Source organism: Tursiops truncatus, chromosome 21, assembly GCF_011762595.2.
Source record: "Tursiops truncatus isolate mTurTru1 chromosome 21, mTurTru1.mat.Y, whole genome shotgun sequence".
Lineage (NCBI taxonomy): Eukaryota > Metazoa > Chordata > Mammalia > Artiodactyla > Delphinidae > Tursiops > Tursiops truncatus.
Window position 1 is genome coordinate 24,548,006 of NC_047054.1, and position 13,841 is coordinate 24,561,846.

The 13,841-nt window shown below is 39.0% G+C and overlaps 1 protein-coding gene across 1 annotated transcript in view; it reads left to right on the plus strand.

Moving 5' to 3' along the window:
• NRG1 (neuregulin 1) overlaps window positions 1-13,841 on the plus strand; it is a 1,021,360-nt gene that overhangs the window by 362,118 nt on the left and 645,401 nt on the right. The window lies entirely within an intron of this gene.

Below are 13,841 nucleotides of genomic sequence, written 5' to 3' on the forward strand. Positions count from 1 at the left end.
AGTAGGTTGTAGGATACAAACACGTCTGGAAAATAGGAGAGAAATCCAAGATGAGACGATTTCAAGTCCCATCTCTGTAATAGCCATATTGTTGGGTTAACTTTATGCTATGCAACTAATTCAAGTTCTTTACACTTTCAAATTTATGAAAACAAACTAGGAATCATTCACCTTGTCTATAGATTTAAGAGTCTGTATTTCAGCAAGTTGTATGGTTCAGAAATCTAACTTTGCGTGGGTAAACAAAATCGATCCAAGTTCTGTCTTGGATTTAGAAATGTGGAACAATACTTTGCTTACCTTGCTTTAGTGCATAGCAGAAAGCTAGCTAAAATAGGTTAACACAAAAATGAAACCCCCTAAATCACAGTTAATTTGCCGTAATATGTATTACTTGTGTTCTGTCACATTCCTAGGGATGACGTACTAGCTGGATTGACTGTGTTAATGGTGCTCCGTGGTCACGGGGTGTCCATATTTGGCCCAAAGTGTATGAGGGCACGTGCATTTCAGATTGTTTACCTTGAATCTTCCAAGTTGAGCACAGTGTTTAGTAGTGACATGTTTTACAAACATATGTTGAATGATTAAGTGAATGAAATAATATTTTCACGAGTAACCATAGGTAGAGGATAAAACTAATACGAAAAGCCCTCAGGAACTCTGGACTGAGCTCAGCTCCACACACTGGATCACTTGGCTCCTCGGCTTTGCGTAATAATTGCAGCACTAGAATTGAACTGAACAACCAGGATGAGGGGGTCATGTTTTGGGGATCAAACTTCTTTTCATCATGTAAGCTCCTGGGTGGCCTCTGACATGATGTGTTTAGTTATCAAACATGTCAGCTAATACCATGGAGAGAGCACATGTATTAAAAGTGACAGACATAACAAGGGTCAGGGATTAAAGGTGAATTGAAAAGGGCATTTTACTGCATCGTGTTGTTATAACAGTTTCTGGAGGTGGGATACATGAGTAGAAAAGAATGATGAGGACTCATGGTGAGCAGTGGTTTTCTTTCTCAGGCTGCTCAGGAATTTTTTTTTCCCATCAAGCTAAATTTTCTTTAAGCTCTGTGACGATTACTACATCTGTGTTTTTTGTGGGGCAACACAAACACATTTACAACGATTACCAGTTCTTCATCACTAACTTTCATCTATCTAATTTTTATTGGTTATTTTTTCTGATTGTAAGTAGTATAGATGTATTGTGAAAAAGGAATGGATGAATGGATAAAACGCTAATATCAAAAGTTAAAATGCTGTGTATTAGAGCACCTTGACCATGTGTACTGTATGTTCCTCCATTTAAATTTGAAGATAGTGTTTTATCTCTTGATAAGACATAAAGGCTTCCTTTGCCTCACCACAATGTTGGATACTCTGATATATACAGAAATTTCCAAGGTAGCTATGAAGATAATGGATAGACATGGGAAAAATCTAATGGCATTACTCTGTGTCCAGCAGTCTGATAAAATGCCACACTGTGCTGCAGTGATAATCAGAGCATAGAATATGACTGAGTTCTTTGAGGACAGTGGTCAGTGTCTTTATCCTTGGATCCCCAAGGGTGTTGACAAAATTTTCAGCTAGCACATTGAATGAATGAATGATTACTGAATAAAGGGTCAATTGCCTGTGACAGTAAATGCAGTAAGAACCAATCAAGGGGGAGATGGGCGTGGCCTGCAACCACTAACAGAAGCTTTAAGTCCCTGGCTACACAAATACATCAATTAATAATATATTATTTTTAAAAGCATTTAGATAATCATACTTGGAAGTTGTGAGCAAAACCAGAGAAAAGTTGACCACGTTCTGAAAGTTCCATTCTATCCTCTGAGTTATCTGCTGGCTATGGTGTTAGGACTGTTGCTGTCTTCTAGGTCAAGTGCTACACGGTAGCAATTCACCGGGTAACTCAGGCAGAAAGTCATCAGAAACACTCTGATATATCAAGGAATTGGCATCACCTACCCTGTCTTTCTTTGTGTCTTTGGTATAATCTCTGTCTCAGGTAGACCTTCAGATGTTTACTGATTCAAAAGCACCCATTTCTCTTACAAAGCAGATGTATTGCTAAAAGCAGCCTCAGCGTCCATGTTTTGTTCCAGCTTGCTGGAATGTTGTTATTCTTCCTCAGAAGTTTAGGAATAAAGACACAATCCATGATAGTTTTGAGGTGAATAGTTTTGTGTGTAACATTTGAGGAGAAAAATCTTTTTCTACATACAATATATTTCAATGTGTAGTTACTATGCTAAGTGCAAGAATTTCCTGTTTGTCACTGGTCAGCTCCATTCAAAATTTAGTAATTTCCCCCGGGGCATCAGTATAATAGATCTATCATTATAAAAGATCTGTGCTTAAGGGTCTTGACTAAGCTCCCTCCCCACTCTACTTCTTCATATGCAATTCCATTGAAAATCTAGCTGCTGTTTTAGAGATTCCAGTAAGGCAGAGCATTTCTCAGAAGATAAATATGGAAGGACCTAAAGTTACTGTAACCACTTTTGGCAAATTATATAATCTGAGTCCGTATTTTTCTCTTCCCTCCCTTTCCCTTTGTCACAAAGTCCCTGGGAAGGCATACTACATAATTTCACACATTTTCTTACTTTGGATAGCTGTGTAATTGGCTGTTTTAAAATAATACTTCTTCCTTAGATCTTTTAACTCACGGGTATAATCAGAGAATGGAAAACTTGCTTGGGCGCTGACTACCCAGATAGTCCCTGCGTGGTGGTATTTTCCTTGGTGACATGATGCAGGCTCATATTCCCCCAGGACTATAGGCTGAGAGTTGTGATTTTTGTTAGCAGACTAGGTAAGGCTGGTTCCATTCAGAATCAGATTCATGTTAACACAGCTTATGTACTGTATTAAATGTAAACCAGAACGCCAAGGTGTTGATTTACAACGATCAGTGTAACTGTTCCATAGGCTATGGCGCTTCAGTCAACAATGGTTCACAGAATCCTCTCCCCATAGATGAGCAGTATGGGAATCTAAATTATCATCAGAATGCTGGCTTATCAATTTATAAAGAGAAATGCATCTGTCTGATGAGAACATCACTTGAGTTGGCCTGACAAATTCATTCTCTCCCTATACATTAGGGATGTAGGGTGCCAAGCTTCCTGAAAATTGCTAGACAGTATGGATTCAAGACAATGGGAATGAGTTGATCTTCCAACTGAGATGGTTTTAACACTCACCCCTCTACCAGGCTGGCCTGGCCAAGAAAACTACTGTGTTACTCCCTAAACCAAAGTGAACATCCAATGTTTGTTTTCTTCCTTTTGTTTTCCTATGCTTTTGTTGACCAACTTCCTCTCTCCAAAAAAAAAGGGGGTGGGGCATGATACAACTGTTTGGACTTTGGTCTACCAGAGTATCAATTCATCCAATCTTAATCACATTGCAGCCCTGCAGCCCTAAGCTCACTTCCATTAATCTTTATAGGCATTTGGGGGTATTGCCAAATGCTCAAATCAAACATGTATAGTTTATTGGTCTAACTCTACATTTGTTTAATCGTATCCTTTATTTTCAAATCCTAGAAATCAACTCATTGCAGCCCCCCCGGCATTGAAAACACTTCTGTTTCTTTGCTTCATTTCCCAAAATGGCAAAAGAAGTAGGATTGTGAGACCCAGAGGAAATAATATTATTCTTTGCCCATGATATTTAATGCGGGTTAAAATGAGAATAAAGCTTGTTTTGAAAAAATTAAAAAAGGAATCCCAAAGGAGTAAAAAGTAGACTCTCCTTTTTTGGTGATAATAAACAGATTCTGAGATGACTTGGGAAGAGGAGACTACTTTTAGCAGAAATGAATAGACTACTTCCAGGAGGTGTTACAGGTCATTCATGGGATGGTTGCAGAGTCTTCTGCTATCTCCTAAAACAACTGGAGATATACCAAGCGTCAGCCAATATAGTTTCCGTGTACCCAGCTCCAAAGATGTCAGCTTCTTCAAAATAAAGATGGCAAAAATCAGAATAATCGCATGTTATCTTTGCCCCATGACCAAATCTGATCGATGTGTTTTCCTAATCCAATATGACATGTACTTAGTGCTTGGGAGAGTAGATCTCTTTAAAGAAAGAGTGTGTTGATATGCAATGATTAAGATAATCTGGAGTTCTGAAACTGTATCTACATAATGACATTGTACTTGATCTTATTGATTTTCTTTTCCCATTTATTTTGAGCCCTACAGTGGGAAATGGCCTGATGCTTTACACCGAGTCCTGCATGTTTGAACTTCACAAAGGTTCAAAGGTTTGCACATGGCCTGGAACGGTAAACATTTGTCCTAAAGTCATCCTTCAGCTTCTGACTAGGCTTGTGATTTAATCGCCACCTCATTAATATGGGCCACTGGGTGTGAATCTGTCAAAACAAGATACATCAGGAGGACTGAGTGAGACGTTTTATGGTTAGAGACTTTTACCACTCCCCACCCGACCTCTCTGTGTTTGTTAAACTTCCAACTTCAGGAGACTGGTTTGATAAACATTCCCTGTCCTCTAGGTTATTGGGTTAAGTATCAGTTCAGTCTTTTTGAACTTTTCACTTTTTCTGTGTGATTATAAGCTAAGTACTTCATTCTAAGACTAAAAGTCTATGAAGATAAAGGACCTTATTGAATTAGTGAACTAAGCAAAATATTTTTACAGTTCCTCGCCTTGCCTTTTTGGGCTGTTTATCCTCCTTTTTGTGAATTCCACCTAATCCTTAGGTTCCTTAGTATTTATATCTTTTATAGATTTTGCATTAAAAAAATAAAGAACATAGGTAAGGACTATATTTAATCCAGGTTATTTAATTGCTAATGGTGAAATTTGATAGAAAAAGAAGAAAAACTTCAGATACTGAAAACTGTAACTCAAGAGAAACGCCTACATATAAAGGATATATATGATAAATATAAATTTCTATATATCCCCATATAGTTATACACAGCCTATAAAATAAATAAGGATCCCACTTTATACTAGTATCTGGTAAAATTAATGTGTTGCACATAAAAAAACATTCAGCACACTCAATAATTACTATGAAAGGTATTATCGACACAAGTACTTATTTACTTATTATCAAAGTATTACATGCTAGTTCACATGCTAAGTAGTACCCAAGTTCTGCTGATGAGAAACAAGAGTGTCCTGCTCCACCCTCCGCATTCCATTTTTACTCCCTAGAGACATTTTTAAAATTTATTTTGAAATTTTTACTGATTGTTATTTTAGGCAGTTTGGTAGAGAGCTCAGGAATTTTTTGACTGACCAGATTTAGACAGTTCACTCTGTAATTTGAAAGATGGATTTTTGCTCACGTGTACTTCACCTTTCCTTTATTAATATTTTTTCTCCTTATATGAATGCAACTGTAAGATAATTGTCAGCTTTAATTAGAATCTTAAAGCTGTTTTCTTATTCAGATCATTTGCAACACTCTCTTTATTCCCTACAAGATACAATGGGAGCCTTAGTCCGACACATTTTCCCCAACTTTTTCTCTCTCATTTCAGGTCCTAATTCTGTCAATCACTCTTTTTCTTGTTGATATTTTCACTTTACATTAAAAATGTATTTTTTTAACCAAGTCTTTGCCCAAAGGTTAACTTTAAATGTAGAACAGTAAACAGTGTTAACATTATTATGACCACATAAATGTCATTTAGTGTTAGGTCAACAAATGTGATAAGATTACATTTTTTTGAGTCCAATGTCATGACCCCTAGTTCACTGAAAAGAAAAGATTCCTAACATTGAAGTTAAAGTCACTGATTTTGTTCTGACACTGTCACTTCCTTAAAATTAAGCCGAATTTATTTTTTAAAAAATAAATTTATTTATTTATTTATTTATGGCTGCGTTGGGTCTTCGTTGCTGCGCGTGGGCTTTCTCTGGTTGCAGCGAGCGGGGGCTCCTCTTCGTTGCGGTGCGCGGGCTTCTCATTGCGGTGGCTTCTCTTGTTGCCCACCGTGGGCTCTAGGAGCGTGGGCTTCAGTAGTTGCAGCACGCAGTCTCAGTAGTTGTGGCTTGCAGGCTCTAGAGCTCAGGCTCAGTAGTTGTGGCGCACGGGCTTAGTTGCTCCGCGGCACGTGGGATCTTCCCAGACCAGGTGGATTCTTAACACTGCACCATCAGGGAAGCCCTTAAGCCTCATTTATTATTCTATTTTCCTTTATCAGACCCTCATATATTTTTTACTCTCCATCATATCATCTAGTCTATTTTCTCTGCCCTCCCTCGCACCCATGAATCTCCTTCCCAGAGTCCCCCTCTTTCCTGCTCCATCCTGGACTCCCAGCTCCTAGACCTGATGCACATCCTGGGTTTCATATTGTTCCTCTTGGTTAAATCTGCTATTTCAGTATCTACCTATTCCTTGGCTTACCCTCTCATTTTATTATAATGCATCGTCATAAAGTAACTCCTAAGGAAAAGACTAGGGGAGGTAAATATCCTGCTTCTTGGACACACTCATATTTACATGATACTTTGGCTGAGTATAGAATTTTAGGTTGGAAAGAGCTTTTCTTTTGAACATTGTTGATGTTGATGAGAACTCGGGTACCAGGCAGAGTCTAATGCCTCCTATTTTTCTCTGAAAGCTTTTAGGATCATCTCAGTATTTTAGGTGTTTATATGTTTTTAGTGACATACCTGAGGCTCTTTTTTTCACTTAGGATATTCACTCAGTGAGGTTTCTCTGTAGATGCATGGCTTCCTTCAGCTAAGTGATTTTTGTTTCTATCATTTCTTTAATAATTGCCCTCCTCCATTTTCATTCTTATCGTTCTGTGGCTCCTAGTACTTGGATATTAGACCTTCCAGATGTATCATCTCATAATTTCTGCCTTTATTCATTAGTCTATATCTGTGAGCGCCCCTTGGCCGTATCTTTATTTAGGCTTTCTACTGTACTCGTTTATTTCAATGACCGTGTTTATTCATTAGTCTATATCTGTGAGCGCCCCTTGGCCGTATCTTTATTTAGGCTTTCTACTGTACTCGTTTATTTCAATGACCGTGTTTTAATTTCTAAGTATGCTTTCTTGTTCTCTATTTTCATTATTCTCTTTGAAAAAGTTCTGTTTTTACTTTTTGGTTGTAATGGCTTCTCCAGTTTGTCTAAGTTTATCAGAGGTGGTGTTTTGTTTTTTTTTTCCTGTTTCGTACATTATCTGTGTTTTCCAGCCTGCCTATCTTAGTATTTATCCATAATGCCGTTGGGTTGCCTAATATCGTGGTGTGCTTGATTGCCTGATTAGTAAAGGAAAAAGTAGCTGACTGTTGTGGCTTTCTTTTGCTCTTATAGAACTGTTTATCCTTAAAATTTTCTATCCTGAGTGGAAATTCTGGGATTAAAAGACAGAGGGGAGGGTGATCAGGTACCACATTTGAGTAAAGAGGTATGATTTGGTATCGGTGGGTCTCCAACATAAGAGAATGAGAAAGTTGTTATTCTCAGATGCCAACCTTTAACGAAAACCTTGTCTTTCTCCTCGGGGTTTGTTCAGTTATTTTAGAGAAGCGCTGACTATAATTTTTCTTTTATCTTGTTTTGGATTTTGGGTTATTATTTTATTATTAGTAGTAATAGTTGTAGTCGTATTAGTAGTATTTTATTATTTGCTTGGGATTAATCCAGCTGTTTGTTTCCTGGGATCCAGAATGGAGGAAATGTAGTGAGGAAGAGGACAGTATACATAGCTGTTTCATATACAGTACTTACGCTGGGTTCTGTTTTCAGTTACACCTTTCGTTTCTTGCACCCCCTGAGATTCCTGTGCAGACATGCCCCGCCAACTTTTGGTTGCCTTACAGTGTATTTTGGACTGTGGCTTCCTCTGCCTGTGCTTAATCACAGTCCCTTGTCGTCCTCTGCCTGCATCACCATAATGACAGTGCTCACTCTTCTCTGCTGTTACGCATTTACTCCTTTTTGTCCTATTATGTTGTATAAATAATATGTCCACATATAATATTTATATAAATCGATTAATAAATTTAATATATAAATATTTAGTAGAATCTATGAAAGGAGTAGAGGCAAATGTACTGTCTTCCTGAGTTACAGTAATTACATAACTAAATCATCACTGAATCTATAAATGAATGGATGGATTTTGAGTCTTTGGACTGTGGTGTGTTTGTTTTTGGTCTTGCTTTGTTTGGGGTTATTTTAGGATGGAAAATACTTTCTTTAAAGCACCAGACCTATGGCCAATTATTAACATACTTACCTCTGATATCATATTACTTCTGAGTATGATCTCTGGGATTTCTCTTGCCGTAGATATCTATTTTTCAATATATCATTTTGCGATCACATTTGTTTCTGAACTTTCTTTACTTACGTAATATGCACATGTTTCCCCCAAGATGCAACAGCTACGGATGAGGGCAGACTTAATCCCTTTTTCCTATGACCCGTAAAAATAGAACTTAGCCCTCACACTGGTTTGTCACGTACCGTGTTGCATACCATATACCCTTTCAGTGGCAGTGTTTTAAAGCAAGCACCGTAGGTGACCGTGAATTAAAGAACTCTGAGGCTCCCAGTCATCTGCTATTCACTTTCTTATTTTTTTTCTCCTCTCACAACTAGGAAAATCACATTTCAGTGCATTTGATTTTGGTGAATGCACACAGCTAGGCAGGAAAAGGGAAGAGGCGTAGTAAGAAGCTGTTGGCCTGGGGAACTTTTGAAAGAGTCTTGCTCTATAGAAGACAGTGTAGCAAATGCCCCTGTCACTGGTGTGAAATATGCTGTGTCATATTAAAATGGAAGAGTCACAGGGAGAAAGTGTAAAAATAAAATCTAGCCAAACAGAAGCAGGAGGAGGTTCCAGAAGAGAGAACAGAGTTTCCGAGAGTGAGATTACATGACAGACATACGAGTACCCAAGAGGATGTTGAAATTCAGAAAGCCTCTCAGCCAGGTGTGGGGCGCGAAGAATCTCCTCAGCTCGTGCACTTTCGAAGCATGCCAGTTGGAAGAAGAGCATGCTATAGTAGACAGCTTTATTGTGTTTGGCTCAGTGACCTTTCAAAAGGGAAAGGTCCTTTCTGAGATATTCCAGTCCACTCATGCATCCGCGATAGCATTTGCTTGGCAGGAGGTGTGCACATCACACCAGACCTTCCCTCAGAGCAGAGCCTGCTTAATTGTCTGAAGAAAGGTGCTTCAGGGGTATTTTTCCGATGCAGCAGAAGAGGTGTCCCCTGGGTTTGTCTTGCTACTGAGTGGATAGGATCTGTGAGGTTTTGAAGAGTGTATTAAGAAATACATCTGCAGACCTGAAATTTGGAAGGAACTAGTTTTGTCTAGTTTTATACAAACTTCTAGCCTTATGTGCAGAGAGCTGTTTGGAGGCTCTGCTGCTTCATACAATCTGACAGCCTCGTGGAAGGTTCAGTAAATGGTTATTGCCTGGATAAGTGAGGGCTCTTTATATAGAGCTCAAGAGTCTATCATAGAGAGAGAAATGCCTTTTTTTTTTCCAGGTGTTTCTCTCAAGTATCTATTTTCTCCTCTTCTGGCCCAGGGGAGACACATGCCATTCATCCATTTAGCAAACATTTCCTTAGGGGCTATTCTTTGTCAATCCTGGGGTGCTACTCATTGTGGAGGGATCCATTCTAGGGCTGCTTCCTCTGTGGAGCCTCCCTGACTTGCCCTGGTGCACTGGCTGCTTTCCTTGCCCCTCCACTGCCGTTGTTCTTCTGACACATCTCTTTTATGCTACCTTTCATGTAATTTCTTTTGGCTGCCTGATTCCCTGAGGGTTGGAATCACGACTCTCTCCTAGCATTCCTAGCACCTGGCAGAGCCTGGCGCATAGCAGTTGGTCAATAAAAGTTTGTCAAATATATGATTGCCAAATGAAACATAAGCTCTGTCTAGAGATGGCTATAAATATCGATTCATTGGCTTCCCTGGTGGCTCAGTGGTTAAGAATTGGCCTGCCAATGCAGGGGACACGGGTTCGAGCCCTGGTCCGGGAAGATCCCACATGCCGCAGAGCAACTAAGCCTGTGCGCCAAAACTACTGAGCCTGCGCTCTAGAGCCCACAAGCCACAACTACTGAGCCCACATGCCACAGCTACTGAGCCCGCATGCCACAACTACGGAGGCCCACTCGCCTAGAGCCCATGCTCCGCAGCAAGAGAAGCCACCGCAATGAGAAACCTGCGCACCGCAACGAAGAGTAGCCGTCACTCACCGCAACTAGAGAAAGCCCACGTGCAGCAACGAAGACCCAACACAGCCAAAAATAAATAAATTAATTTAAAAAATATATCGATTCATTGACCAACGTATCAGAAGTATCAGGGTGTGGAGTTAGGATTTGAACTCCAATAGCTTGACTCCAGAGTCCACGCTCTTAACACTTTTCTAGACTGTCTCCACGTAAGTAAATATCGTGGTGTGATAAGTGTTTATAGCCACTGGCATGGGAGAAAGAACACTGGCTTATAAAGTCTGTTCAGAAACTTGCGTATGTAGGCAATATTGAAAAAGTCATTTATCATCTCCGAACCTCAGTTTACTCATTTCTAAAACTGAGGGTGTTATATTGGATGATCTTATAAAATTCATGATATCTCTAGAATGCTCTAATTCTCTATCCAGTGGTACATATTGGAATGTGGATTGTGTGTGCTCTAAGAGATGAGAGGAAAAAAAAAAAAAGCCAGGCAGAGCATGAGTCAGGAAGATACAAGAGATGTTCTGGAGGTGACAGAGACAGATTAAACAATGAACGATGGGTAAAACTTGTATAAATGAAGAGGCAGAATGAAAAATAGCTTTGGGTGGAGGCAGACAGAGGATCAAAAGAATGCTGGTCCCCTTTTTAGAAATAGGGACTCTGGAAGTTGAGTAAATTCCCAGAGGACAGAAACGGGGCATTTCTAAGTTCCATGAGGTGGTACATAATGTGGAAACACATGGAGTACATATGGTACCACTATGTAAAAATTGACACACAAAACAAGAAGTGATACTGATCATGGATCTACTGAAAAATATTCTCAAACTCACCAACTACTTTTTAATCTTTTTTTTTTTTTTTTTTTTTTTTTTTTTTGCGGTATGCGGGCCTCTCACTGTTGTGGCCTCTCCCGTTGCGGAGCACAGGCTCCGGACGCGCAGGCTCAGCGGCCATGGCTCACGGGCCCAGCCACTCCGGTGCATGTGGGATCTTCCCGGACCGGTACATGAACCCGTGTCCCCTGCATCGGCAGGCGGACCCTCAACCACTGCGCCACCAGGGAAGCCCTACTTTTTAATCTTAACTACGCATTTTAAGTTAATTTAGACATTAAATATGAACTTTAAAATACAGATATTCCTAAGTAGTATGAATGACTTTGTTTTTGTCCAAACAGTGAAGAAATAGGGTTGGGCGCTGTTTTTTTCAGCCGTATCAACCACGGGAAGGCTAAAGTTCAGTCTTACTCTTTATGCAGCACATTTTCATTCATTTGGATAAGAATAAATGAAAAGTCTGATTTTTAAAAGTAATTTTGTTACTTTTCATTTTCTTCTAACCAGTTAAAAACATTAAAGATTTCAACTGATGGGCATTACAGAACTTCCAAAGCAAGGATGATTTACGATGTATTTGTTTACTTGTGTTTTCTTTTGGGAATCATAAGTTTCCAGAAAAACAAAGATAAACTTTCTAAGCATAAAAGCAAGTAGTATGGCACATGTAATAACTTAAACTAGGCTAAGCACATGCATTCACTCCTGTAAGCTGTTTGCTTCTCATCGGTTCCTAGACTGTGTATTTTAATCTAGAAAAATGTAATCTGTATTTAATATGTGTATTAATTATATATAAATAAGTATTTCTGATGGTTAAATAGACTGCTCTCACGGGATTATACTTACGTTATTTGCATCTTACCAGTCACAGAGTGACGTAATGAATAATAATACATCCTGTTGGCAATTAGAAAAACCTTGATAAACGTCTGTCTTACTATGTGCTCCCTGAGTTACCTTGAGAAAGTTGCTCAACTTTCTGAGGCTCAGTTTCCTTATATGGAAAAAAGGAATATTTAATAATAATATTTGCTTTCGGATTTGTTGCGAAGAAAACAGGTGAATGTTATAAACGTATGGTTTGTATGTTGTAAGTAGTGGGTGTTCAGTAAATAAAATTCTTTGCATTATTATTACTTATTATAAAATGAGTCACTAAATTAAAGGTAAGCGTGAGTCTGTTCTGGTTTATAGCATCTTTAACTCCATGTGTTTTGCTGTTAATGCACTGTTTTAAGTGACAAAGCAGCAAAACATTGCAAATAACATGGGGGCCAGAACTTGGGTTCTAAAGCTAGTAAAATGGTTGTGTGATCCTAGCAGGACAATCAAATGCACGTGGAAAAGGGATCAAAAATAGTTGTAAGATTGAACTATAATTATATAACGTGATCTGCCTCAGTAGTTCCACCCTCTGGACTTTGGAGTTTCTGAAAATGGTCTCTGAATCTATAGGTACATATATTATTTTGTCAATCAACAGTTATTAAAGTATCTCGGCTCTCATTAAAGTTATTACTATTCCAAAGGGACCTACAGTTTGATCCAAAAAAATTTAAGGACAGATTTCCTATATTAGACCTGTGAGATTAGCTAAATTGTTCACATCCAGTATTTCATCATCACTGAGAATTGTCCTGTGAGATTCAGCAACCCTTGGTCAAAATTCAGCTCCGTAGTACATGGATTAGAATAGACCAGTGTCAAATTATGTCCATGTCATGAAAGAACGGCCTTCTAGAATACATGCTCTAATTATGCCAGTGTATCCTTTCTCATCTGCCTCTTAGGTTGCCACAATTTTCTCTAGTAACATCCTGATTTGTAGGTGACAGCCCCATGCAGATGAGAAGTTCCAGTTCACTTTTGGGCTACCTCCTAAATGTAGTACCTTGATTCACCTTAAAATTCTTCTATTTTTTCAGTTGAAAGAAATAAACCACATTTCTGGAAAATTAGGAAGGCATGTGAAAAATGTTGTGAGCCCTGTACTGACCTTGGGCTCTAAGGAAGAGAATTTGAGCCAATTTTATTGAGATACCTGGATACTTGTGTACTTTCCCTTTCTTCAGAAATTATCAGTCTGTTCAAGATGACACATGGCAGGTGAAGTCTTCCTGTCTTACTACTCAAGGGTTCATCATGCTGAGAACTCAGCAGTCATTTTATGTCCGTTATGGGGCCTGTGTGACCTTGGGATGTGCATGAATCTCTCTGGGTCTGTTAATCACCGGATAGAGATGACACCTGGCTCTGAGTTGTATGTGACAGAAGAGAGGTCTTTGGTGTCTTCTACCAATTCTGGAAGGTACTGTTGAAGCGGCCATTCCTTTCCTCTCTCACCAGTTGATTGCATGCCATTCTAAATGATTGATTCCAATTATTCTTTAGATCTCGCTAGAAGAATTATGCTGGTCCTTCATTCTGGTTCTGTCTTTATACTTAACACAGACACAGTTCTCATTAGTTTCATCAAAGTCATTTGATAATCTCTTTAATGGAAAATCCCCGACTACAGTTGCATTCTTTTGGCAATCCTCAAGGATTGAAATTGCTCTAATTTTGTGGTACGTACTGTGAATCAGGCTGAGATGAAATCCCTCGAGGACAATCTTTCGAATTTCCCTTTATTGAATTCCTGGGGAAGAAAGACTATGTGTGAGCAAAGTGGGGAAATGTGCAGCATTAAACGAAATGAAAGCTATGCTTTTTGGCTTTTTTTTTTTTTTTTGCGGTACGCGGGCCTCTTACTGTT